General features: G+C 36.8%; 1 protein-coding gene across 2 annotated transcripts in view; it reads left to right on the forward strand.

Moving 5' to 3' along the window:
- The first annotated feature begins 979 nt into the window (after positions 1-979).
- The window catches only part of LOC129721800 (sex peptide receptor), a 163,726-nt gene continuing 137,391 nt past the window's right edge, over positions 980-27,314 (forward strand). Inside the window, exon 1 of one of the 2 annotated variants that reach the window (XM_055674799.1) lies at positions 980-2,495. The gene's annotated coding sequence lies outside the window, so the exon portion shown is untranslated. The remainder of the gene's footprint in view (positions 2,496-27,314) is intronic. The other variant, XM_055674798.1, reaches the window with a different exon arrangement.

Below are 27,314 nucleotides of genomic sequence, written 5' to 3' on the forward strand. Positions count from 1 at the left end.
AACTGTTTTCAATGCTTGCATAACAAAGCAAAGGAAATGGTTATAAATATCAATATATTGTTATACCAAAGAATGTATTTTGATTTGTTCATTTTTTTATAATAAATGCAACAGTTTTTGATATCAATTGTCGAAATTCGATCATGGCGAAACGAAAAAAAAACAAATAAATTGCTCGTGTCACATAAATGTTGTGTGGAAAAAGATAGGATTGAATGGATTCGCGGAGTATCGAGAAAAGGTAAATAACCATGCGTACCCATCAAGTTGGGTTTCGCTGGGAACGCATAGTTATTGAAGCCGTCTTTAACTGACACAACATGCCATGGTTTCTGACAATCCACTTCTCGTGCTTTTATTTGGAAACAAATTTTGCTGTTAAGACAACCGCTCCGGTGTACGCATTGCTTGACTATTAGGATAAACAAAAACAAGTTTTCACCGGTCTTTTTTTGTAACGAAGGTAATTAGAGCAACAAGAATTGTAATTGTAAACTCTCAGCATTCAACGAGAAACATGATGCAGCGTGCAGTCAGTCGAGAGTTTATCATGGCGGGAAAAAAGTATCCATTACTCATTCAAAAAAGCGATGGAAACATCCTTCTCTATTAATAATGAAGCACCGGAAACGAGTTCGGATTATTGCAAAACGACATCAGTTCCGGACATTTTTAAACGATTAACGTTGGTTATTGTTCGGTTCATAGATCTTTTCACCCCCCAACATAATAGCAGAAAACATACGCAAAAAAGATGAACCATTATCGAAAGGGGCACGATTCACACGGACGGAACACAACATCAGTACGAAATATAATATTCCACCCCCAGCGCTGGCAGCACTGCGAACCGCCACGCGGTGTCGCACTGACTGCGCAAGTCTACTCTCCTCGACGACGACGACGACCACTGATTAGAGTGCATTTCTTGCTATCGCCTCGAACAGCACTATACGCCGAGACTGGTTCTGAATGGAGCGAAAGTCCCCCACCCTCCACATCATCCTCCCGTCGTGATGGCACTGTTGCATTCCCGCCGTTCGGATTGCTCCAGAATACTCCAACTACCAAGGCGACGGCAAACGGTTTCAACCAGCAGCATTCACGGATACGGATCAGTTCGGTTAGGATTGCGCTCGAAGTTGGACGTGTTTTCAGCCGGTTGCTCCAGCGCCGTCTTTGAGCCGGATTTGTGAATTCTGACGAGTGGAAGAATTTGACCGTTACTCTGCGAAGCCGCTGAAATAAAAAGTGACTGGTACTTCAGAAAGCGTGAAAAGGTGATGGGAAGAAACAAAATTAAACGAGTGCATTATGCTTCGTCTGTCCCTTGGGATGCAAGAAAACGAGCAAAAGATGCCCCGGAGGCAACCGGTCGTAATTTAAATGGCTAGTTAGTGGGATGGTTGTCACAGAGAAATAAAGAAGGGAGGAAAAAAATCTAGTGCAGCCGGCAGGCACACTCTACGTGCTCCTCTCGCTACACCCTTGACGAGGGCACAATAGTTTATGGAAGAAAAGTGATTTAAGTGGTACCCTGGGTTTGGAGGGATTGTACACAAGAACTCAACGCGAGCAGAGCAAAGTGCATTAAAAAGTTGGTCGTAATTGAAAAGTGCATGACAAACAGAATAAAAATGTAAGGTTCGTTACGGTTTCAACAGTCGCGATGATAGAGTTGGATGCGGTTGACTCTCAGTAGTGCAAAAAAGAATGAAATAAGATTAGAAACTGAAAGTAGAAGATAACTTACACTAGGTGCAATAGTGAAGCTCACATGCAACTCCTAGCAAAGTGGATGTTGATGTAAATTATCTGTGATGTAATGAAAAACTTGCGATGCAAACAAGTGAATCTTGCTGCAGAACAAAGGCGAAAGGATTACTTTGAGGCTAGTAGCTATCTGGCTGGCCAGTGTGAAGTCGTTGTCGTCGCAATCATCGTTTAGCTTGAAAAGAACGCCATCTCATGGGTGAAGAAGGATGTTTCGTTCTCTTGGTTAGCTCTATCTTTCGACGCCAGCCGATGGTAGATGAAAATTAATCTAACATTCCGGTGTTAGCATTTCGTTCAGCGACAAGTACACACCATCATATGAGCAACCTGGGTTCTTTTTTCTGTGTGTAGATTGTGATGTTCTGGCAACTTGTTGCTTGAAGCAGCAGCCACTCGGAAAAGTGAAATGTGCACCAGAAGAAATCATTGCTTTCCGTGTGTTTGAATGAGATACGCAAGCACTAGCACTAGAAAGGCACGGGAAGGTTACAGCGGGGTCTGTCAAAACGGGCTCTAGAACTGTGTGTAATCTTGAAGGGGTTTTCGCACAACTCAGTACTGTCAAGCACTGAAGGGGAAAAAGCAAATACAGGCAGATTCAGGCAACGAGCACGGAAAGCGAGAGAAAATGCAACGAGTCAGCACACGATAGTGTAGTGAGTAGCTGCTGAGTGCTTCAATCTTGGCCAACTGGAGAATGCACGTAAGGATAATAGACTGTAAGATCCAGTAGCACTTTAATGTGTAAAGCGAGCTGTAAATGAAGGCTGGATTCTATAGCTGGTTTCTGTCGTTGCAATACATACGTACACTGCTGATACGAATGCTGGTTCAAATATGTATTGTTTTACAGCTGATTAGTTTAATCGCTTGAAAATATTGAGAGATTATGGTTAACGAAATTTACTGTATTACTGTGCGTTCAATGTTTATGCAATTTTTGATTTGGTTGAAACTTGGCATAGACGTTTCTATAGGCAAAAGTTGTCATTTCGTGCTACTGGTTTAATTTTTTGTAACACGACTCATTTTTGAGAAGCTATTTGAAAATGCTATTTTGGGAAGGTATTGATGATTACAAATATTTTTAGAGCCCAAACAGTTTGTTTGATCGGTTTGACGTCCTTGGCAAAGTTGTAGATAATAATTTTGCCACAGACGAAATTATTGTAAGAAACGCATCTTCTTTTCCTCATTATATTATTTTGTCAAATTATGCATTTTACCACAAGAGTCATTCCAAGCTACTTCGCGAATCGATCCTGATCTACCATTTTCGATTTCGCTGAATCTTTTCACAGTTGTTCCTTTTTGATAAATAAGGTCATGATATCCGCTGTAAAGATTTCTATATCAGAAAAACGGCTTGTTTGTTTGAAATGGTGTCTTCAGCAAAGTTGTAGGTAATAAAATTGCCTTTAAAAAAATATCTATACTGTAAAAAACATTTTTATGTGCCAAATTTTCAAAACTGTCACCAAAAATTAAATATCTCAAAAAGTACCTTTTTTCAATAACTATTTTTTTCCACATTGAAGATGACAATACTATGACAATACTAATACTGCACTTCTATTGTCAAAATTTGGTGATAGTAAAATGAAAATCGTTTTCTTAGTGTATTGTAAATGTATCGTGTTCTTAGTGATAAATTTTTAACATTGTAATATGTAGCTAGAAAAAAAAACACTCAAAAATACCGTGTGTAAGATACTACAGCCTTGGTGCGACAGTCCGATTCGTAATTCGACCTTCTATCTACTGTTCACAGACTTGGCAGCCAACTATTTGGTGTACAGGACAGTACAAGGCTAGTGCTACGATCCTACTAACACTAACAGTCTCTTGATGATGATGATGATGATAATGATGATGATAATGGTCCCGCCACATACCCCTACAAAGGTTTGAGCTGGACGATTTATCTATAGATAATTAATATAGTCACATTTAAATCAGTTATACAAAAAAAAAACGAACTGATTTTACCTCCAGATATAAACTTCTTCAAAAACTGTTAACTTGATTCACATCGGTAAAAATGTGAAAAGCTATAGAGCTACACAAAACCAGCACAGGGTTTTCATGACCTTCAGCCAGACTAACCACAACTACTTCATGATTTTTCTCTAAGCATTGTTAAAGAATCCATTTATATCTGAATTCCGCGCGCGAGGCTCAAACTTATGTAGTCACTTTCTATTATTTTTTAAAGCTACAACAATATAAAGGAAAAAATCCATCATCACCACCGTGACGAACACAGTAGTTTTTGTTAATTCATTACATATTAAAAAAGATCTAATATAAAATATGAATAAAATTTTACAACACAATCAGATCCGTTCGTAAAAACTTCGTCAGTTACATGCTTCAATAAAACAATAAATAAATAGATAGGTTCCAAAAATAAATAGTTCATCCAAATTAAATCCGTTGTTTAAACTTCGTCAGATAAACTCTCGTCATCTTATAAAAGTTTTTATTTTCGTTCTGTACAACAGAAACTTTCACGTGTGAAATACATTGTCTCTTGAACTCCGCAAGCGTTGGTGCACGTTTAACATGTCTTGGCATCGAATTGAAAAAATTTATACCTTTATAAAACAATGAATTTTGTGAAGCTCTTGTTAGAAAGAAAGGTGTTCTTATTTCATCCGCGTTTCTAGTGTTATATCTATGAAAATCTCTTCCTCTTTCAATTCGATCACACAAATATTGAGGTAGCAAACCATTAATTATTTTAAAAATGAACACCATAGACAAATAAACAATTCGTTGCTTCACGGATAACCATTGCAAAGCGTCCAACATAAAAGCAGAGGAAGTTAATCTTTCACAATTTAAAATCAAACGCACTATTCTATTCTGCAAACGCTGTAACCTCAATAATTGTGTGTTATTGGCCAAAAACAAAAAGGTAGGGCAAAAATCCAAATGTGGAGAGATGATTGACTTGTATAGCTGTATTTACTACTAATCGTTGATTCGTTTTTCAAACGGCATAGAATTCCATACTTTTTGGCAATTTTCTTGATGACATTGTCAATGTGAGCGTTGAACTTTAGGTTGTCATCAATAATCATGCCAAGATATTTAATCTCCCGAACGCGACCAATTGCCTCATCATCAATCAAAACAGAGACATCGTCATTTACAACGGTGCGCGAGAAAATCATATATTTAGTTTTATCTATATTTAATTTAAATTGCTTATACTTCAACCATCTGTTTAGAGAACGTAAATCTTCGTTCAAGTGTGAAACGGCTTCTTCTACATTCTTAGCTGCAATGAATAATACGGTGTCGTCGGCAAAAAGATTGATATCACAAAAACGTAAAACTCGTCGCATGTCATTTATATACATAATGAATAAAAGGGGCCCTAATAAACTTCCCTGTGGAACTCCAAGATCATTCTCCACGGGACTTAATACCGAATCATTAAAAACAGTCCATTGAGTTCTGTCAGACAAATAGCTCTCAAACCATCTGAATGCAGTACTCGAAATTCCAAAGCGCTTGATTGTGTTCAACAATAAGGGCCTAGAAATTGTCTCAAAAGCGCGTTTTAGATCCAAAAAAACAGCAAATATTGTGTCTCTATTCTCTGAGTTGTCTTTCCATTTTGCTAGTACTAAGTTCAACGCGGTTTCACACGAATGGCCTTCCCGGTAGCCAGATTGTTCCGGAATTAATAACGAGTTGCTATTTAAATATTCTAACAGCTGACCCTTAACAACAAGTTCTAATAACTTTTCTAACGTGTGTAACATGTTGATGGGACGAAACTCTTCGGCTTTAATCGTTCCAGCAACCTTTTGAATCGGAACAACCAACGATTCTTTCCACACGTTAGGCACGTGCCCAGTTAGCAATGATTCATTAATAAGGTTCAGCAGAGTGTGACCAATAACATTGAAGCAATCTTCAATGACCCTAGCATTTACATTGCCATCCAGCCGTTTTACCTAATGAAAAACAAATATTTTTAAGGTCATCCATTGTAATTGGGTGAAAACCATCAAATCTACTATTAACGTTAGTCGGCTGTTTTATTTCATCCGGTTCATCGACCAGTTCAATTGATTGATTGATCAATGAAACACTATTGATGAAATAATCATTGAACTTACTAGCGATTACTTGTTCTGTTTGTTCTAATGTGCCATCAAAAGTTATGGACCGCGGTTTATTATTACTAGGTTTTAATAAAGATTTCAAAATTTTCCATAACTCTTTGCTGTTGTATTGATGCTGAATAATCTTCCTCTGTATATATTAACAACGCGTCTTTTTTAACGTTTGTGAATACTTATTACGCGCGATCGTGTACTCCTTCCAATGATCCTGCCTGTTAGACCTACAAAACTTTTTGTACAATTTATCCCTTTTGCGTTTAGGGCGCAAAAGATCAAAATTGTACCAGCTGTTCGAGTTTTTCAGAGAAACTAATTTGTGTTCAACTAATTGATTCGTACACGTTTTCAAGATGTCTGTAAGAACAGCTGCCGAATCATCTAAATTACGGCCCGCGATTGGAAAATCCAAGCTTCTTTCAACAAGATTCGAAACAGTCTGTTTCGAATATTTTCTCCAGCATTTCAATTTTATTAAATCATTGTTATCATTCATTATATCTAATACATTAATCATTAATGTCTCATGATCAGTTATTTTCATATCGGAATTCGTAACTGAACGAATAGAATCAAAATTGGAATAAACATGATCAATCAAAGTGCTACTTCGCTGGGAAATGCGCGTATATTCGTCAACACTTTGTTTTAAATTGAAAGATTCAACTAAGCGCTTCAAATGATTCGAATTTGCATCATCTCGCCAGTTAATATTGAAATCACCAGCCAATATGTTCAATTTACTAAAATCAAGAAATTCCTCAAGCCAGTTTTCCAATATTTCAAGGAAACGCTGGTCACTGATATTAGGAGAATGATATAAAACACCAAAATTACCCAACTTCATGCCACGATTACTGTAATGCCCAAGAACCAGTTACCATCCTTAGCTTCGTTTCTGCAAAACTCGAACTGAACCGATTCTCTGACATAAATAGCAACACCGCCAGTTTGTCTAGAGTGTGATAAGCAAGCAGCAACGTTATATCCCGGAATACTATATTGATCAAATGCTTCAATATCGACAATATGTGTCTCTGATAAGAACACTAAAAGTGGACGTTTATCTTCAACAACCTGACGTAATGCAACGTAGTTTGTTGTCAACTCTGCAATATTAAAATACAGAAAATCAATGTGATTCACACTCTTCTTGGAACTTGTTTGCTATTTATTGAAACGCAAGCTGCTTTTCTTTTGATTAAAAAGTCTTTTATAAATCACGCACTCTGAACTGAATGCGGCATGGTTGACGTCCAAGTTCATTTTACGCTCTCTATTCATTTTTAAACAATTAACGCATTTCAATACAGTAGACGTGCACTCAGATGTCTTGTGCTTTTGGCTACACCTAGAGCATGTATCACATTTTTTGCAATCCATGCTCTTGTGTCCAAATTCTCCACATTTGAAACATCTCAACACGTTTATCGCGGGAAGTACTAAGCATCGATCAAACTCTACATTTACTTGCTTAGCAGCTAAAAAGCTATTATACGCTTCTAAATCAACTTCTATTACCGCGCTATACTTGTTATAAGTGAAGCGTGGATTTTCAAAAACATTCACTACTTTTATATTATTTATTGTGATGCCTTCATTTTGACTCTTTAGATAGTCAATGAAAACATCAGGAGAAAGATTCTCGCTCATGCCCACTATTTTCAATCTTGGCACCGATGTGGGTACAACAGCGCTGTAATTTTCACCCAGGTTACTTTCAATGCCATTTTTCACATTTTCAACATTTTCGCCAACAGCGCATTCAACAATAATGGAACCATCTTTACCGTTCCTAAAATTACTAACTTTGTGTGTTTTTGGATCTAAGTTAGTTTTCAAAAACTTCCGAGTTTCCTCGCAAGCTTGTTTGGACTTTTTAGGTTTAATCACAATAACCGGACGAGTCTTAGGTTTGGCCGGTTTAAAACCATTATTATTATTACTATTACTATTAATTTGACTTGTACTCGTTTTTTTACTTTTACTGTGTCTTTTAACGACTTCCGCAAATGTTGCGTCGTCATCAAAAACATCATTTTGATCGTTGTTATCATATTCAATTTTACGCTTTTTGCCGATTTGGTCCGATTCAGAAGGAACCGGCCCATTCCGCGCGCGAGCATCGTTCATCGCAGCTATATTCTGACGCGCATTAAATTCCAAAACCGAGTTATTCAATTTTTCAAATTGCTCACAAAATAATTTTTCAAGAGACTCATTAACATTTAACCTCAACTGTTCAACACCGACACTCAACGCGCTGTTTATCTGGGCCGATATTTGGTCTCGCATTGCAATGACCGAATCAGTAAGAGAAGATAATTTCTTCATCTCTTCTTCGATACGCTTGACGTCCGAAACCAAATGCTGGCCACCACAACACTGGTTTGATAAACATTCATCACACTTGAAGCAAAGATTATCGTTATCTGTTATAATCTTTGCCGTTGCCTTGGTGAGTCCAGTGCACTTGTAGTGAAACAAACGTGCACAGTTGAAGCCCACACATTTCAACGGCAAATCCGATAGGACAATTGCCGTTCCACAGCCAGAACAAATCATCGCACACAACACACGTTAACACGGGACGCTATACCAACAGACATGCAGGGAAACAAGAGATAGGCAAAAAAAAATGATCACCACCGCAGCTAATGCGATGGGGGGATTTTATTTCAAACAAACTTTAATGCGAACAAGCTGCTGAAGCAACTGTTCTTGTACTTAGCCTTGTGTAGATTCACTACCGAAACACGTCTGAATATATCTACCGTGAATCACTTCACTATTTCACACGTAAAATAACGATTAAATATCACCACAAAGTAACACGAACTACTCTGTTCGCCATCAAAGAGAGATCTATTTCTTGAAAGGATCGACTGTAAAATCAACATTGGTTTAAGTTTAATTTAGTAATAAGAGTAATATTAAGTTCAAATTACATTTAGAAATATTTTGTGTAGTTATGAACACTAGATTGTAAATCAATTACCAAAAACTCGTATTAATGGGAAGACGTTTTCCGAGGAACTTCTGATCACCTCTTTTCTTCGTTGTTGATAAGCTGGAGTTTCATTTCCGTCTGTCAAAGACCATTTGTTGTTGTCGATTGCGCAGGAATCAAGTGCTTGATCAAAGGACTTCTTTCCGATAGTGATCGGCTCAGCGTTAAATCAATCATCAAGTTCAACACTCATTTTCACCCTCTCCGTTCGACTATTCCTTAGATAAAGATTAAATTGGTCAACACAGGTGTATCCTCAAAGCTCAAACTGGAAAAAAATGAAAGAATACAGCTGTGTCTCTGGGAATTTTGGTGCCTCTAGCCATCGTTAAAGTGCGTCAAAAGTTTCGGTCCACTCCAACGCGAATGTTAACCATGCGCCTCCTTTCACTGTTGATTTAATGGAGACAGTTAGTTTGAAACTGCACAGCGTTCTAGGAAACGAGTTCAGGTGGAAATTTGTTCTAGAGCTCGATGGAAATTTTCTTGAGAAATACTTTTTACAACAATGTTTGTACATATGATGAAGCGGTTATTTTTATGTTATCACAAATAAGAGTGACAAAAATGTTCAAATAATTCAAATATCTAACTGTCATATCGTTATAGATAGAATTAAAGATTATTCTACAATTCTGTAGCTCCGTGAATTTGAAGCAACTTTGAAGAAAAAAGTTTTTTTCATGTTCCAAAACTTAGAGCTAGTTTTTAATTCATAAACAATAAGGAGTCAAGCGAAACTATTATCGACATAATGAAATTATATATAGGGTTCGCCCTGGGGCTTAATTAGAGAAAGATGAAAGATTACAGCTAGTTAGTACAGTAAGGCTAACGTTCTCAAATACTTAAACGTGTTTTCCAGTAAGCCAACGTGGAAGCGACGAACCAGGCTAGCGATTACTCTGCCGAACTTTGACGCACTTCAATAAACACTAGGAGCACTAAAATTCGCAGAAATGTTGTAAAAGCTAAAATCTCTTCAGAGCAACTAGTTTGAGCTTAAGGGCAACATTTTTTTCGTTTTTGTCACCAAGTTTAATTCTAATAATAAATTGGATTTACAAAAAAGATTGCATTGATTCCGCTTTGAACACATTGAATCAAAAATAATAAAAAATGAGAATCGTGTTCTTAGTGCATAGTAAATGTATCGTGCTCTTAGTGATAAATTATTAACATTGTAGTATGTAGCTAGAAAGAAAATCACTCAAAAATAAGTTCATAGTGAAAATGTGATAATACTGAAACGTTCATAACTTTTTTGTTTTTCATTTTACCATCAACAAGTTCCAACAGATAGTATTACATATTTTCATCTTCAATGTTAGATTGAAATAAATATTTCAAGAAGTTTTTGAGATATTTAATATTTGGTGACAATTTGTATATTTGATACAGAAAAAAAAAATTTACAGTGTACATCTTTTTTTTTATAACGTTAATTTTGCGACCTATAACTTTGCTTAAGACACCATTTCAATTTTTTTCTGATAAAGAAAATCTTATCTTTCAGCCACATTTTTAGGTAGGCCTTTTTGAAACAGCACCATGAACAGCGGATATCATAAAATGACATTATTATCTAAAAGGAACAATTGTAGAAGGTTTCAACAAAATCGATAATGGTCGATCAGGATCGATTTGCGAAGTAGCATGGAATGACTTTTTAACACTACGAACAGTTTATTTTTTATGTTTATGCTAAAAAACGTAAAGCTGTAAAGCATTTCTAGTCCAAACGGAGAAATAGTAGAAAAGACTATCACTAATCTAAATGAAACATTTCTTATATGTTGGCTCTAAAGCTTTTTCAATACACTGAATTCTGTTTTTACGCGACTTTTTTTAACGTGAATTTATTTTACGCGATTTTTTTGCGCGATTTTCTCGAAATTACGCGATTTTCTTGAAATTACGCGATGTGTGACATGGGATATATTGTTTATGAGCCAAGATGTAACACACACACACAAACATACACACACATACTCATACATAGACATACATACACACTTACACACACACGCGATTTCTTTACGCGATTTGTTCGAAATTACGTAATTTTTTTACGCGATTCTTTTTTTGCGCGCACGTATCAATCGCGTAAAAAGAGAATCCAGTGTAATCATTTTCGCCTAAAAGGCAGTTCACAAGAGAAGATGTGTGTTTTGATAACGCTTGAAAAACAATTAAACACTCTGTTCTTCTTTTCTATAGATACTCTATTATTAAATGAACAGCATGTCTTTGAAACCTTCAAGTTGTGAATTACAATGATTGGACATAGTTCAAAAGTTATAAAAAGAAACTAGTTCCGAAGATTTTGTTAACTCACCTATTTTCGCAGAGGTGGCCGAACCGATTCCTACGTTCTTAATATCAAATGAAAGGCTTAGTTGCTCTGGTTCCTAATTGTTGTATTATAATCGGATTTTTACTTTAACCATTATGCATCAAATTGTTCCTTTTGATAACTCTTTCTGGCTACGGTTAATAACAAATGTAAATTTTGAAAATATTGAAGAGAGATTAACCTAAATCAATGACTATCATGTAGCAAAACTGGATTAGAAAAACAGTGGTTTGTCGCGCTCACATCACTCACTCTCAATACGGATTGCGTTGTAGTAGAGATATGAGCACGGGAGAATATTGAAGAGAGGAAATAGGAGAGTTCATAAAAGATGACATGTTTTCTTGCTATCTTCAGCGATACCGCTTACCGTGCAATGCGCATGCTATTTAAATAAACCGTTCCGTTGTTCAGTCGATGGTTGGATTCGAGAAAAACATTCGCCATATTGTGTTTCACATGACATAGACAGAAGGGTACCAACAGAAATCAGTTTCTTGAATTACGTTTGGCAGTAGATGTCAAAAGTTTTGTTTTTTCGCATAAAGTGAAAATTCCAGCTCAAACGTGCAGCATTGTTTTTCTCAGTACCAGGTATAATCACAAAACTCCATTCGCACAGACAGGCACAGATTTGAAACAGCCTTCTGTTACGTAGTATGAGAAAGGATATTCTCTCGATATTCCTTCACCGGAATAAACTGCTGATACTTGACACCTTGTTTCCCGTGAGTGAAACAAGTCTTGCGTCAATGCTGTCAAAGTTTCACTTTTTTGACTGAGGCAAAAAGGATGAATATTTTTATGCCAATGTCTTAGAAATACACGAATCGTTTAGATCTGGTGCTGTCTTTGAAAAATATTCTTTAAAAAAATTACATTGGAGAGTGGGGGAAGTTTTGTTATGTCACATGAAGAATGTTTAAAAAAAGAAAATTGATTTGGATTTAGAAGAACCATTACTTGACACACCTGAGGCCACTGAAGCAAATCGGATCAAAACAATTGGAGACCATCTTCGGAATCTATGGACTTATGACGAATGAGGCAGATGAGCTTTATGTTCTTTTTTGACGTAGAATATGTCTTACGGCAACATATACAGGGACCCAACTTCAATACAGGAATCCAATTTGAAAACCGAAAACATCGAGGAGCGTCACGAAAATTGTCCAATTTCAAACGTTTTAAACTCAGCCAGTTTCCAACCGATTTCTGTCATTTTTGCAGCAATCGATTGAAATTTGTTGGACATTGTCGAAACGCAAATGTCGACTTTTGATTTTCTTGCTGCCTTTCCCTCAAAAGGACGACAGAATGGAGTTCCTAGTAAGCCGGGAATGCACTCTTTGGGCTATACAAGAGACTGTTTCTCCTCAAGCAAATCAGTTTACTAGCAGCAAGCAGCAGCACCGGACAGAAGCAGCGATGGCAGTGCAAGCGACGGTGGTAGTGACTAGCTGCAGTTCCTACCTCTTTCAGTTAGGCTTCCCTTCGATCTGAGTTAGACCACACCAGCTGTAATCGAATTCAGATATCGTTGGGTGAATACAACCCGAAACTGAAAGAGACTCGCACCGCCAGGTGATTTGAGAAGCCAGCGTATGTGCACATAACGTGTGTGAATATCTATAGCGTATGCCGCTAGCTATAAAAGGTGTGTGGCTAGCGTGCATGGCTCGCTATATAGCGTGTGTGGCTTGCTAATAGCGTGCGTGGCTTGCCAAATAGCGTGTGTAGCTTGCTATATAGCGTGTGTGGCTAGCGTGCGTGGCTTGCTATATAGCGTGTGCATGTCTATAACGTGTGTGGTTTGCTATATAGCGTGTGCGTGGCTTGCTATATAGCGTGTGTGACTTGCTATATAGCGTGTGTGCGAACCTAGTGTGTGCGATTAAAATTTTCATATATAATTGCAAAAAAATCACCTCATGTTGAATTATATTATCACTGTAAATCATTAAGAACTAAATAAAAAATTTGACATATTGACATGTGTAAAACGCAGAAAATTGTTATTTGAACTGTTATACAATAGATGGGGAATGCACTATTTGCCTTTGTCTATAGCCTCGTTACCGGTGCCGGCTATAGAGGTAAACGTCATCTGGAGCAGAGAGACCATTAAACCCCAATTGAGTGTATTCCCAAACCTATTCCAAGAAATACATTGACATAAGACAGGTTGTCGTATTCTACGTTAACTCTGCGGTCGTGTCTTATAAACAACCTTCTTGTTAGGGAATTAGAATTACGTTGGTCATTGATGTGAACTTTTCTAATCTATCTGAAAAATGCAGCTCTGTCTGTCTGTCCATCTTTCTGTCCGTCTGTCTGTCTGATCGACGTACAATTTTGTATATAGAGGTTTTAGGGCCGAGAAAGGTGACTAAGATAGTTCCCAGAAGAGGGAGGGGTCCCATACAAATTAAACACAAATTTCTACACATCTTGAAAACTAACCAAGTAAATGGAATCAAATGAGGAGAGGGATGATGCACAGCAGAATGACGCCTAGAGTCCTCAAATGCCATTTTGAAATCCAAGATTAAGACTTTCGGTTTCTGAAAAAACAGCCTAAAGTGACCAAAAACCACCCAATATGAGTATCTCCGAAACCAGAATGATGCAAGGAGCTAAAAACCGACCTCAGATACAATTTTGAATTGTAAGATGGCAGCTTCTGAGAAACAGCCAAAAATGACTGAATACTACTCAATATGGATATTCTCGTAATCGAGATGATGCATAGAAGACAAGCATTGACCCTGGACACCATTTTGAATTCAAAGATGACTTCTTTCAATTTCTGGCAAACAGCCAAAATAACTGAATTCCACCCAATATGGGTATTTCCGGAAACAGATTGATGCCAGGAAAACAGTTTAAATTGACCGAATACCACCAAATATGGATATTTCCAGAGTCGAGGTGAGGTACAGAAACCGAGGATGTTGTCATTCCGATAAAACCAACCAACGATTTGTCTTTTGAATTTGATTCGTCGTGCATTTGCAGACTATAAACAAACCGCAAGAAATCTATCAATTTGGAATGTTTAAAGTTAAACACAAAAAAGGGCGGAACGAAGTTCGCCGGGTCAGCTAGTATAAGATAATTATGTTCTTTGTTTGTAGTTTACCATTTTCAACAGTGGTTCAGAAAAACCGTAGGTCCAATGAAACCTAGTCGTCAGTAAATTTGACAAATGGAGTAATCTACTTGAGGGAAGTTGCGTAGCTGAAAGGCTACAGAGTTTGCTTTGTCATGCGGGGTCATGGGTTTGAATCTTGATAGAATCAGGCCATTCGATGTCAAAAAGGACTTTTGGAGGGTTTGTTCACAGGTTTCTCCACCACATAGCCTTCATAGTCACTGAAATCTAGAATAACTTTGCGTGACTTCCTCTAAACAAACATAAGTACACGATAGTTGATGCGGTTGTGGACTAACTTAGATTAGTTTTTGTTTCTGTTACATCACTCAGCAAAGGTCCCCAACAGTGCTTGGAGACGGTTACAGTCCTGGATAGATTTACCAATACGATCGACAACATATACCAATACGCACCCACAGAATGGTGATGTCGTTGGAAAATAAGGCAAACAGCATAGGACCTAGATTACTGCCTTGAGGAACTCTGGAAGCGCTGCTAAATGCACGTAAAACTGTGTAATTCAGCTTGATACGCCAGGTGCGGCCTAAAAGATACGAGCTCAGCTGTGAGGCCATCCAGATTAAGCTTCCATCTGTGAGACACCGGTACTTGTAAATAAATCAATTTGGTCGACACCGAACGACTTGGCATACCTAAGCTGATTAACTGGAATATAATTATTGTGCTGTTCAGAACTACACTACGGACCTTGATTTACGAAATGCTAAGATTCAGCAGAAAAACTGATAATATTACTTAGTTCCTCGCGTCTCGTTTTTCTCCCTTCTTGAAAACAGAAAAGTTGAAACATTGTTTCCACAGAGCTGGAAACTTCTGTTGCTCAAACGAGTCGGTAAAAAATCGACTAAAGAGCACAGCGACAGTAAATAATAGCAGGAACACCACCGGGAGTCGGAAAGTAGGAGCTTTTTAACTTCTTGGTACCAGTAATGACCATTAATTGGGTTTTTCTTATGAACAAATGTGTTTTTTGTTGTTGATTCACTGAACTTCAAGAAGATTACTACTTTTGTGCAACAAGAAAGGTGCTACACGCTAAAATAAACATTACAAACTTTCCTATTTTTTCTCGAGCAAAAAGGTATATAAGTCACACTGAGCAAACAAGCAAACAAGATCGTGCCGACAACTGGTATGACGAAAAAGTCAAAACACCCGCTTTATTAAAAAAAGGGAACCGCCGGAATTCTATGCATCCGATTATGTGTTCTTTTTCACAAATTTTAAAATAATAATAAAGATATATTTTGTTGAAACTGTTTGATTCTGATTCCACTTCTCCACTTTCGGATTTTCAATACTGCTGATGAAACTTCGAATGTGAGATACGTATTCTTAAATAAAATCTATGCAAGCTCATTTCACTTTAAAACTATAGATTTTAATTCGAGTTCCTGGTCGTTACTCTAAAATACAGTTTACTAAAATAGATTTTGTATTTAGTGATTTTCTAATATTTAAAATTCTAGGTTTTACATGCAAGATTCCAGATTGGAAATGCTGGATTTCTGATTCTATGCTTAATATTATTTTTGAGAAAATTGGGAATCGGATTGCACTTGTGTCAGTCTTTTTGTTTTATTCTGATTGCTGGATATTTGAATGTAGAATTGTAGTCATACTTGAAAATTCTGCAAATTGGAGTTCTGGACTTTATGGTTTTCATTCTGGTTTCTATTCGACGAATAAAATGCCCACAGTCTAGAATCAAGAATTTTGATTCTAGATTATAGATTTTATTCGTCGAATTGTGGTCAGTTGGTTTTCAGATTTCTGAAATGCTATATTTTGTGTGCAGAAGCTGAACACTAGAATTTTGCCAAATTCAGTACGCTGTTAGTTTTGTTTCTGGATTTTGGATTTTGTTTTTGAATACTGAAACACATTTCTGAAATTGTATTCTGGTCCGAAACCACAATCTTATGGTTCACACTTTCAACTAATTTATATACCTCCTGTTAGGTCTGCAATACACGCTCCTTGAAACTAGATCCTAATTAACAACAAACTGTTCCGTGGACGTCCGAGAGCGATAAGCGTAACGAATGCGAATTTCGCCAACTACACAGTTCCACAGAGAAGCATCGCTCCAACCAGCTCAGAACTATCTCACTTTGTTGTGGAATGAGGCTCACCACACAGCGACTCATACCTTGAAGGTGCCGATATGCTCATGTTTGGATAGGGTTTACAACCGAAACCAATTCTGTTACAAAGAAGATATGTTAATATTTGCGCAGCGTTGTTGGTACAACATATTCAAACATTCACCTTCCATGTTATCCTTCTTAGTCATAAGTCTTTCCCGAGTAATAAGCGATGACAATATGAATGCTAACAATGTTCAATTCCGCGGGATCTATAATCTCTATTACTCATATTGTATATTTTATTGTCTCAGATATAAATAAAATATGGCATCATTTCGCTTCCCAGGCCTGCTCGGGATGCAATGCAGAGCAGAATCAATTCGCCGCTAGTGTGCTTTGCCACTATGCAAGGGATTAACGGCTTATATTCGGTCTTAGTAACGTTCCATGAATGCCCTTTTTAGCAGAGCTGGATGGCGTGGTTTTATGATAGGGCATTAAACCTCCCACACCATTCGATTAAATAACGTCCGTTCGGGTGCCGGACTGTTTGTTTGTGTTCAGTTTAGAAGCTCTTCTAAAGGAAGACAAGACTGGAACTGGTTTTTCGGGTTTCGGGAAACATCTTCCGTACAATGTTGATGGATTTCCACAAACTACTACGAGCTAAGCTCATTGAACAGTTTTGCATTTATTAGCGCAAGTTTAATGAATTTGCAGCACATTCTAATTTCACGCTTTTGAACAGCTCTTAGTGGGTGATTCTGGCTGGAAAAATTTTCCAGAGTGCAGTTTGCCAGAACAACTTTCCCGATTGCTGCCACTAATCTAATAGCCACTGTCCGCACTGGTAAATTTCGTTGCGGTTTGGCGTATGGCAATGGAAATGAGACTATTTTCATATTTGAATGTTCTAGAAAGGGAATGAACAATTTCAGTCCAATCTGTTGCTGTTTCATATGGATATATGACAAAGCTTCAATTGGAAATAAGTTCAGTTCACGAGAGGAACTAATTTTAGCAGCAAATTTACCGGCTTCCTCGTAGGTGGTTAGGATGGAAACTTTGCAAGCGGGTTTGTGACTTTTGTGTTTTATGCCCACCGGAATCGTATTTCAGATCTACATTTTTGGTGCGGTGTATTTGTCAAGATTCGTGCTCTAGATAGTGACAATAGGAAAAGTTTCCAAAGACGAACAAGGGTTCCGGGGGATCGTATCGCACCAGTCAATGTCTGAGTTCGAGCCCACTGGGGAATATTATCGAATATTGGTTAATTTGTTTGGATGTAACTTTAGGTGAGATTTTCTCCGTTGGTCATTTTAAAAATAATTCTTTGTTTTTGCTCTTGAAGCTATTGAACTTGTCATGAACGAAAATAATGTTGCTTTCTGACATGTATCAAAATTATTACTGTAACCGGGGTGAAATTATGCCATTGGAATCATCTCTTATTTTAGCAAGAACTTGGAAGGATTCTAAAAGTGTATTTCATGAGAATGTTATTATTTGCCATTTATATTATTTGCTGCGCGTCCACCGCCTTCAGAAAATAATATTTACCGACTGCTCGTTAATTTGTTCTGAAATCGCTTTATGAACAACTTTTCCGGCTGTTTGTTCTCCGAATCACTTTCGGATGTGCAATGTTTTTCTTTGTAAAGCCCTGCGTGTGTTCGCATATTCCGAAGTTATGAGTTTCCAGCTTAACATGTTCACAGAGCAATCAAAACGATGCCTACGCCTGGATACTGTTTAATACAAAAGAACATCTGTAGACAGTTACAGTTAGCGGGCAGGCGTAACTTAAGTGGCCCAACGATATGCTTGACTGCATAATTGATTAGGACATTCAACACTGAGTGGAAAATTTAGTCTTGATTCCAGCCCAAAGGGACCATGTCCTATTTCGGTGGATATCTATTTATAAAGACTATCAGCACAGGATTGAAAAGTTACGTAGCGCTCTCTGACGAAGAACCAGGTGGACGATTGCCGATTTATTTATGTGGTGTTGAAAAGTTGGCATGTTTCCATACTTGGTCCAAACTGTCACCGACACTGGGTGCGAAGGCTTTCGCTCGTTAGTCTCGGAAAAACAACAACCGACAAACTTTCCGAAGTGTTTTGCCGTGTTGGTGTATTCATTTTTTTTTATTACTTCGCAAACAAAGGCATAGACAACATGTTTGAATTAGGCGAGGAGGTCGTCGGAATTTATGACCGTCGACAGAATAATTCTATTAAACTTGGGGATCAGGCAACTTGTCTGGGGGAATGTTTGCGCTGGCGGTGCGGTGGTGGTAGTGGCGCTGGCGACCACGTATGAATAATTGAACAAAACGAAATTGGGTAGAGCTAAGTTGGGGCTCTGACCATTCCGGAAAAATGAATATTCCAATAAAGCGGATGATCTGTCCGGTGCACGGAGCGATTGTACTACGAGCCATGAATACAAAGTAGTACAACTACGGGCTCATACAAATTAGAGAGCTGCTCGTGGCGGTTCATTAGAGCTGGAGCAATGAATTTTTCCTTCAGTTAACACCTGAGCACATCTGAACACCTAATGAGCTTTTTTTTACCGTTACCGTGAAACTAGTTTCTCGCTGCTCGCAGGAATGCGCACATTGTACTGCATAGCGGTGGAAATAGTTCACCACAAAATGGTTTGGGTCTGAATTAAATAACATTCAAAACAGAGGCACATTGTTGTTTGAAATTTCGGTTTTTTTTTAATTTATTTCACCACAAGCTTTTTACCCAGCAACCAGTCAAAAGAATAATTTAGGCTTTCGTGTCATTGTCGTTGAATGATTTTCAATTAGCCTCCCAGTAAAACGCGGCATTATGCGAATAAATTATAAGTATTAATTGTTCGCCTCGTTAAACACCAACTATAACAGGCGCACTTAAAAACAAAACCGATGATGCATAATCCACATGTTTCCATAATTGTGTTATTATATTAGAGCAAGCACATTATTACACCCAATGGTATCAGGCAAACTAATGGACTTCTGCACCCGCGTGGAAAATTTAATCGACTTCAATGGGAGCCTTTTTGCGTACGCGTTTCTAATTTATTTCAAAATATTGGGAGCAGATAATTCTTGTAGCCGCCGGAGGACACTCAAAGTTTCAGCAATAATTTGCCATATTAGTGTCTGTTATCTAGCTGTCTTGTTCCCTTGCTGAGGAACAGGAGCTTTAGTAAAATCAATATTTCACGTCCTCAATGCGACCAACTCTTTCATTGCTGGGAACAACTTTTCAAGTTTTGCTATTCACATTGCGGCGCGCAGGTTAACCATTCGGTTACTCATTGACTTCGTGAACTTTAAAATGTCGTTCAAACTGCAATTATAAAGTTTCGTGTACCATCAGGTATTTATCATAGCTGACCGGAAAACATCCGACTGTTTGTTGGTTGGTGGAGATTCAAATGGTCGGTTTGAATCAGTGTACCGTCAAACTAAGTTAGGTTTTTCTAGTAATCAGTGATGAATGAAATCCCACAGATTTTTCCTGTAAACCCGGAAAGTAACGGAATGAAAAAAAGGCGGTCCTGATTGTTTTCAGATGTATGTTCTATATAAATTACAAATAACATTTAGCGTTCACCGCATAAAATCATTCGATTTTTGTTCGAAAATTAATAATAATAAAGTTTTTTAAGTTTGACCACTATTAGCGTATTACAGATCTAACAAAAAAAATGCTACCATGTCTTGATGATTTCCACGAAAATCTGTTCAAACGTCAAAAAGTTTGAATAATACGTATAATAGTTTACAATTTTTGGCAACTTAGAACTATTTTTCATCATCACGACCGGCTAAATTTGGACCTTATATTGTTACATAGAAAAAAAAGACTAAGGAAAAGATAAAAGATAATCAATTTTATGAGAAAAAAAATAATATTAATTTGACTAGTGAGAAATTATTAAAATACAACTCCAAGAACAAAAGTATGTTAAGACTCTCTCTGGTTAGAGATAAGCGTTTCTTGCTACAGAAATTAGCTAAGTCGTAAAAATTCCGCTCACTATCTGTGGAGCTCGGTTTCATAAACATTAGGTTTCGTACCACCACTTCCTGAAAAAGTTTTTACGCGGTTTGCTGAATCAATTGAGGTGTTATTACGTTCTGGTTTTGACTGTTCCTTGATGACGTTTTCAACCCTTATGGAGAGTGAGTTCATCCTTTTGTGGTGTTGCTTCTTTCGAACTCGAATCTTCCTCACTGTTTGAAAAATCCAATCAGATTCATTCAAATATTTCATTACCTGCACCTTGATGCAGGGTTTCTGAGAAAGGATGCTCCAATGTAATGCGATGGACTCTCATAGTTATAAACTGCATCGTCAGTGAAATATGGCTTGTAACAGCTAATTCACAAATGAGTCAAGCAGTGTCGCAAACTGCAAAATCGGAATATATATAGTTTGCTTGTCTTTCAGTCACGCGCACGACAAACGAAAGTTACTCAAATTGCCCTTTTCCCAAGAAAACTCTGAACCTGAGGTACACTTAAGTTTGTTATTTTTTTGTATGTAGCAACGCAAACACTCATGTTCTGACTACAAGTTACCTTTGCTTTTAGTCCTCCACTCACCTCCTCTCACCTGATATGAAGCCAGTCGTAAGGAAATCAAAGCTAACTGCGTCTTAACTAATATTCGGTACACGTGTTAAAATAGCACATGGCTATAGGTTCTGATGCAGGTGCATCGGCAAAAACCGCCAAAAACGTAACAAAGGGCGGAAGGCAATTTTAAGATGTAAGAAAGACATAGTATCAAAGATATCAAGCATGTAAATGAAATCTGAAGATAGCCAAACCACTGTCAGTTGATTATGAACGTTACTTTATAGTTACATGTTCTATGTAATATGTAATAAGTTCTATGGCATTGCAATCAAAATTAGGTTGTCAAGTGATGGAATAAGGCAGTACCTGTTGTAATTCTTTGAGGATAGACTATGAAAAATTCAAGAACATGATGGGGATTATAAACCTTTTTGCTCGGAAAAATGAGCAGTTTGGTAGTTTTTCAATAGTACAGTTATTCGATAGCAAAAAGTTATTTGTTTATTGAAAAAATCAATTACACATTTATAAAAAAATTGAAGAAAACCGGCTGTAACTCGGCAAAGTCATTTTACGCAAAACACCATATCGAGTTTCAAGTTTAGCTCATGGCGCGTGACAAGCCGCACTTGAAATCTATCCAACTTTCTTCCTGTTACTCAAAGCTCTAACAAAATTTACAAAAATGTTCTCAAGAAGTTGTACCTAAAGATAGAGCAATATAGTTCTTTTCGATATTTTTTAAAAATAGTAAAGACATTTAACCTACACAAGACATGCTGCACATATTGTACCCCAAATTAATTCTTTAAGTATACTACGACGTTCAAGATGTACGATAATTATTTTGCTGATACGTGAAAATTTTAGCTGTTTCAAAAAAAATCTACAGTATAAGATAAACCCATTCCCGACGGGTGACATTCAAACTTTGATTCAAGTTCAACAACCATACTTGAAAATTTTCACGATGAAACTATTCAGTAAGGTTGGACAACAGATTGATCTTTCTACGTTTTCCTGAAATCCATCCACGCCCCAGTTTAATCCTATTCCCTTCCGCCTACATCCAACCAAACGACAAGAACACGTTAAGACCCCGGATCCGGAAACAGCAACTAGACCCGCACGATACTCTCAGGTCCCGAGGGAGACAACCCAATATGCCAGTCCGTAATATCTTGGCCCAGCAGCGGAACATATTCAATATGCTGCTTACCTATGGCGATGGAAAACCATCAAACAACAAATCAGTGCTTTTAATGCAAAACATTCTAGCTTTAAGTTAGATTTAGTTTCAGCTCGTAGTCGGCAGCGAAGATAAAAAATTTGCTTTTAGTTATTAAGATACTTTAGAAAGTTAGCTACCAGATATAATTATATAATATATAATAATTATAGATGAAGAAAAAAAAAACAGATTGATCTTTAATATGCAATACAGTTTGTGTCAATTGTGTATAGAGTTGATGAGTAATAAGAGTTTGAAGTTTGAGGTAAAAACTGATTCCTCTCCGACAAAGGTGGTGGTGATGGGATGAGGATTGTTTTGTTGTTACGCAACACTAGAAAAGGGTTCTGTGATGGAACGCACAGATGACAGATGTTTCATGCGCGTCATTCATCATGTGTGAAGTTATATCCGAGAATTAGAGAGTGATTTGAATTACCCATCAATGATTAAAAGAGGACAGTATTTAGTTATTCCAAGCTTTGCTATTGTTAATAACAAATTGCAAAGACGAACTTTTGCATATGTGAATATTTTTTTGAGCAATCCAATATTTTTTCATGAGCAATGGTTTTTGTAAATTGTTTTTTTTTTTTTCAATCACGTTCATTTTTGTTTATTTTGTAAGTTAAGTTTAAATAAAACATATATAACTATTATTCATGTTATGAAATCAAAAAAAAGATTAAATAGCTGTGCAGTGGATCCGTATAAGAAGCGAGATGCAGATTCGTTTGCGGGTAAGCAATCAATCCACGCGTTTTCATGATCTACTGAACGAAGGATTTATCGCAGTTTAGATAATTAATTAAGCTTTAAACCAGCGCTGGCCATCTGCATCGAATTGTCGATATTGTCATAGTTACATCTTGAACTTCAACTCGATATTTCGAAAAAAATAATTTATCATTTTAGATTAAATACTAACTTTTATTAGTATAAAATGCATTTTAAAGTGGCTAGCCACTACGGGCCACCTAGTAGATCAATAATAATGCAAAATAAAAGTGATGGGCTTCTAAATTACTACAAACAGGTATATATTTTGTGTAATATTAAAGTGGCGCGTTTTACCCCGTCTGGACACAGCTCGTCGCTCGCCTCGTCTTTTGTAATAGCCCCCATAACATATAGCGCAGTCTAATAAATTGGACGGAGGAAAAATTTTGTTTTTTTTTTCCTTATTGAGATGCTGCTTCAAATAAACACGATCCGCTGGATAACTCCGCTTCGTTTGAATCGAAATTTTATAAACATCCTTCTAGAGCCATTCTGGTGACCTCTCTGTAGATCTGTTATGAACTCAATTTATTAGACTGCGGTTTGTGTTATGTTTTGTTAATCGGATTATTACCGAGCACCTTCAAACAACCACATTGATATAATGTTTCGTATTTAAAATTCATAATGGCGAAAATAGTTTTATGGACACCTTATTATGATTTATGAATTATTGAGTAGCTCTAAATTGGTCGTTTTGAAAGATGAAAACAAGATTTTTTTCTAGAAAGTAGCTCTAAACTCACGGAACTACAACCTCGAACAACAATTTTCACAATTCCATCTACAACGATACGAAAGTAACAAACATAATTTTATTGAAAGTTTTGGTCACTCTAATTTTTGGTAAAAAAAGCAAAGCAAAGCCTTGGTGCTACATTCCGATTCGGAACTTGACCTTCTGTTTAGTTATACACAGACTTCGCAGCCGACTATTTAGTGTACAGGACAATTGCGAAGCTAGCGCTACGATCCTACTGACACTAACAGTCTCTCCCGAGACGAGACTCGAACCTACGACGACTGGCTTGTTAGGCCAGCATCATACCTCGAGACCATCTGGGAGACAATCTAATTTGTGGTAACATAACTAATAACCCTCAACGCAACAACTTTTTAAGAAAGTTTTTCTCTAGAGTATTGCTAGCGAACTCTAGACACAAATTTTTACTGAACCCGTTCCCTAGAACGCTGAGCAATTTTCAACTATGCTTCTCCACCGTAACAACAGTTAAAGGAGGCGCATGGTTAACGTTAGCGTTAGAGTGGGTACACTGAAAATATATTTCAGTTTATTCCACGAACATGTTTTTGCCTTTCTGTCATATACCACTCGACCCCTTTCGACGAACTGAGCATTTTCTGTATGTATGTATGTGTGTATGTGTGTATGTGTGTATGTGTGTGTGTGTATGTGCAACTTTTTTTTCTCACTCACTTTTCTCAGAGATGGCTAGACCGATTTTCATAAAATTAATTGCAAATGGAAGGTCCAGTTGCGCCATAGGTTGCTATTGAATTTCATTGTAATCGGGTTTTTAGTTTAGAGGTTATGTATCAAAATGTAAAAACCACGAAACATCAATATCTCAGAAACCACATAACCGATTTCAATAAAATTGGTTTCAAATAATCGGCCTGTCTTCAAAACCCTTAAATTTTATATTTCGTTATGATTGAACGTATGGTTCAGAAGTTATGTAAAGAAAAGTTATCCTGAGGTTGTTTAAACTCACTCATTTTCCTCAGAGATGGCTGAACCGATTTTCACAAAATAAGTGTCAAACGAAAGGTCTAGTTGCCCCATAGGTTGCTATTGAATTTCATTGTAATCAGATTGTTACTTTGTCCGTTGTTTATAAAAATGTGAAATCACAGAATGAAAGTTAACATATTGACTTTCTCCTAACGATCACTGGCTAATTAAAAGGTAGAAAAGTGATCCAAATGGCCGAGTGTCATATACTTCTCAACTCAGTTCGACGAATCGAGCATTTTCTACATATATGCATGTATAGGTGTATATGTTTGTGTGTGGGTGTGTACGTGTGTATGTGCACCTTTCTTTCGCACTCACTTTTCTCAGAGATGGTCTGACCGATTCTTTCTATCTTGGTGGCAAATAAAGGGTCCATTTGCCGCTTAGGTTGCTATTAAATTTCATTGTAATCAACTTTTAGTTTTGGCGCTGCGTCAGAATGTGAAAATCGCTCTTATATCTCAGAAGCTATGAACATAGTTGAATTCAAATAAATGGGCTTTTAAACCCTTAAACAATGAATTTCATAATGTTTAAACATGTGGTTTGAAAGTTATAGAAAGAAACGTAACAGTTATAGAAAGTTATAGTTATAAGTTATAGAAAGAAACGAAACGTAACGCTGTCTGTTTAAAACTATAGCTACGATCAAAATACGATTAAATTTGATATTGTACTATTTCAATGTTTGCGGCCTTGCTCAGGATTAAAGTTGAAATAAAAAGTCATTTCTATTATTTCACTTTTTGCCTTTCTCCTATTGCCTTTTTCCTAGAAAGGTATAACAATCACTGCAAAAAATAAAGGTATAAAAAAGCTCAACAGGGCCGAATGTCCTATATCATTCGACTCAGTTCGACGAGCTGAGCATTTTCTGTATATGTGTGTGTACCACTCTCCCAATCTCATTCGATTTTCTTAGTGATGGCTGAACCGATTTCAATGAAATTAATTGCAAATGAATGGTCTAGTTGCCCTATAATATTCTATTGAATTTTATTGTAATCTGATTTCTAGTTTAGAGGTTATGTATCAAATTGTAAAAATTACAAAACGTCAATATCTCAGAAACTACACAACCGATTTGAACAAAACTGGTTTTAAATGAACGGGATACCTAGAAAATCCTTAACTTTTGAATTTTATGGAGATTGAACACATGGTACAGAAGTTATTGAAAAAACGTGTTCTGGAGTTTATTTAATCTCACTCATGTTTCTCAGAGATGGCTGGACCGATTTTTATAAAATCAGTGTCATTTGGAAGGTCCAATTACCCCATAAGACTCTATTGATTTTTTTGCAAACGGATTATTACTTCGCCTGTTATGTTTAAAAATGTGAAATCCAGCTATAAAAAGAAACATATTCCGAAGACTACTTGGACTCACTCACTTTTCTCAGAGATGGTTGAACCGATTTCCACAAAATTAGTGTCAAATGAAAGGTCTAGCTGCCTCATAACATCAATTGAATTTCGTAATGTAATCGGACTGTAACTTCGTCTGTAATGTATCGAAATGTGAAAATCACGAAACTTCATTATCTCAGAAACTACACAACCGATTTGAACAATATTGTTAACGGATGAACGGGTTAGTTAAGGGTTAACTGATGAATTATGATTGAACACGTGGTTTCAAAGTTTGGCTGCCCTATACGTTCCCATTTCATTTGAAAATAATCGAACTTAAGCAACCGTTATGTATTAAATTGTTAATAAAACAACTAAAGTCTATTATCTCAAAGATTGCTAAGTCATGAACATAACTAGTGTCATACGAACGAGTCATCTCTCAAACTTACAAATAACAAACTTCATAACAACTTGATATGCTGTTCAAAAGTTTTGGAAAGAAAAGAAATTCAAAGACTATTCAACACTTTACCTGCTTTGATCAATATATATGGCCTCAACATGATTTAAATGTGGTATCGTACTATTCGAACGTTCCCGGTATCGCTCGTGATTAAATTGTTCGAAATTAAGAGTCATTTCTTTTATTTCGCTATTTCTTAAGCACTAACGTCAAATGTCATATTTTATACTTCAATTACAACATCAATATTTTAGAACCGAAAGAGTGAATTTACCTTTATTAGATTTAAGCATTCATGTAAATCTATTATTACAAATAATAAGTTTGAATGAGAAAGGCTGAGTCCGACCGCTAGGTGGAGTAATTTAGGTTTTCTACATATAAACCCTTTGTTGTTTTCTGCAACGAAACCAATGCGTAAAAAATATGAAGGTACTTTCGTCAGAACTGTCAAAATTGTTACAGATTTCTATTCGTATACGTAACGAAAGATTATAAAAATGCACGCAAATCATTTGTACAAACGATACATAATGTTAATATTACGAAAAATTAGTAAGCTTATGCAATAACATATAAAT

This window comes from Wyeomyia smithii, chromosome 2 (genome assembly GCF_029784165.1).
Source record: "Wyeomyia smithii strain HCP4-BCI-WySm-NY-G18 chromosome 2, ASM2978416v1, whole genome shotgun sequence".
Taxonomy (NCBI): Eukaryota; Metazoa; Arthropoda; class Insecta; order Diptera; family Culicidae; genus Wyeomyia; species Wyeomyia smithii.